We start from the raw sequence: 2,210 nt of genomic DNA, 5'->3' as shown, positions 1-2,210 counted from the left end.
GCGGCCGCGCAGCGCCCAGCCGCTCCCTGCCGGTGCGAGCCTGGCGTCTGCCTTCTCTGCGAGAAACGCGAATGACGGAACGCTTGTTTGGTAGTTAAGGAAAATGGGTACCCGGCTCCTTTAAAGGTCCCCTGACAGAGAAGGGGGTGGAGAAGAGCGAAGACTGGTGTCTTTTTAACCTTGCTGAAGGACGCAGCAGTATTTATTGACGTATGCAAATAACCAGGGGGAGGAGGTGGAGGAGGAGGAGGGTGCTTGGAAAAACAGGAACCAGAATCAGTTTCTCATTGCAGGGTGAGAGCTCTGAGTTCCGGTGTAAGAGAAAAGAGACGTGGCGAAATTGCTGTATATCTCTGCCCTATAAGCACATCTCTCATTTAGACTGAAGGGAAACAAGGCATCAAAAAGGGTGAAGCATCTTAAAAAATATTTTAAAGGCAATCTAGCACGATCAAAGGTTACAGATTCCTAAATGGAGGGAGGGGGGGTGTGGGGTGTGGGGGAAGATTACGGCTTTGCCTTGCAACTTGCTGTAGCATAGCACTAGCAATAGAACGAGATTTTTGGCCGGCAAATGATGAAAACGGCCTGGTTTGTGGTATGAATGACAATGTTAATAATCTGTCTTTGTGGTTTTTTCCCCTACTGTTTCAGCTGCGCAAACCATGCAGGATGATTTACTGATGGACAAAAGCAAAGCCCAGCCCCAGCAGCAGCGGCAGCAGCAGCAGCAGCAAGATCCAAACTCAGCAGAAGCCCCCTCTACGCCCATCTCGTCGGAAACACCTAAACCAGAAGACAACAGTTCAGTGACTAGTATCGGCACATCGGCTCCTTCCCAAAATAGCAAGGAGAAGATGCAGATGGAGTCTCCCATTTTGCCTGGCTTGAGCTTTCACCAGCCTCAACAAGAACCTGCAGCCGGCACCTCCTTATCTCCCTCCTTTGGCAGCACCTGGTCTACAGGGACCACAAACGCGGTGGATGATAGCTTTTTCCAAGGGATTACTCCAGTCAATGGGACAATGCTTTTCCAGAATTTTCCACACCATGTCAACCCTGTATTTGGTGGCACTTTCTCGCCTCAGATTGGCCTAGCTCAGACTCAACACCACCAACATCAGCAGCAGCAGCAGCAAGCTCAGCAGCAGCAGCAGCGGAGGTCACCTGTAAGCCCTAATCAGGCACCTTTCGCCCAGAGAAATGCTGCTTACAGCCATCAGCCCATCATGACCAGCAAACCGTCTTCCTCCTCTGCCTCCTCTTCTTCCTCCTCTAGCTGGAATAACCATCAAAACGCGGCTTGGAGTACACCTTCCAACCCTTGGGGTGGGCTGCAGGCTGGTAGGGACCCTCGAAGGGCAGTTGGAGTGGGGGTCGGCGTGGGAGTGGGGGTCGGTGTACCCTCCCCCCTCAATCCCATTTCACCCCTTAAAAAACCATTCTCCAGCAATGTCATTGCCCCTCCGAAGTTCCCACGGGCTGCACCCTTAACCCCCAAATCCTGGATGGAAGACAACGCATTCAGGACGGACAATGGCAACAATCTGTTGCCTTTTCAGGTAAATGTCTACATGGTGCTTTATTATTATTATAATTATTATTATGGTGACAGCTATCATGGAGTTGTGTTTTTTGCAGGGGTGTATTTCACATTATTGTTCTGTCTGAGAGGCATCTCCATAACTCCTATTTGCATCGAACAGTCACCTTATAGGAGAGAAATGGGCTCAGTCCTAGGGGTGCATACACAGAGATGCCAAAGTCTGCGTTAAGGTTTACAGTCTTATTTTTTTGTGTAACTTATTCTTAAATGTGACAGAGCTTTTTGGTTTCTTTGTTGGCATTGGGGTTTTTTTTAGCATCGGAAAGGTAGTAGCCTTTCTTCACGAAGAACAGGTTTGCCAGACTACGTTCTTCTGGTGCTGCATGTTATAATGCTTTTTTTTATGTTCTCCCATATGTGAGAAACAGGAGACATTAAAATTGCTGGCTTCAGTTTTCTAACTGGCATGTTAATTTTAACCAAAGCTGCTTCTTGACCTGAAATCCGGTTAATTATTTTATCACCACTGAAATAACTAATTATCCTTATGCTGTGGTAGGATTTAACGGGGAGTCTGTTTGCATAAGGTGTACCTATGAAAAGCTGTATGTGTCTGATTTGTACGCCCTGCTGTTATATTCACAGTGGACGTTTTGAATACATC

The 2,210-nt window shown here is 47.7% G+C and overlaps 1 pseudogene across 1 annotated transcript; it reads left to right on the top strand.

Annotated features, from left to right (window-relative positions):
- Positions 1-278: 278 nt before the first annotated feature.
- On the top strand, positions 279-1,562 carry LOC104507155 (annotated as a pseudogene). The gene is made up of 2 exons (XR_727866.1): positions 279-409; positions 655-1,562. The product of XR_727866.1 is annotated as a cytoplasmic polyadenylation element-binding protein 3 pseudogene (transcript).
- The last annotated feature ends 648 nt before the right edge of the window (positions 1,563-2,210 follow it).

The sequence above is a fragment of the Eurypyga helias genome, unplaced genomic scaffold (genome assembly GCF_000690775.1).
Source record: "Eurypyga helias isolate BGI_N326 unplaced genomic scaffold, ASM69077v1 scaffold44863, whole genome shotgun sequence".
Taxonomy (NCBI): domain Eukaryota; kingdom Metazoa; phylum Chordata; class Aves; order Eurypygiformes; family Eurypygidae; genus Eurypyga; species Eurypyga helias.
Note: the sequence above shows the minus strand (reverse complement) of the source record. Positions and strands in the feature narration are given on the sequence as shown.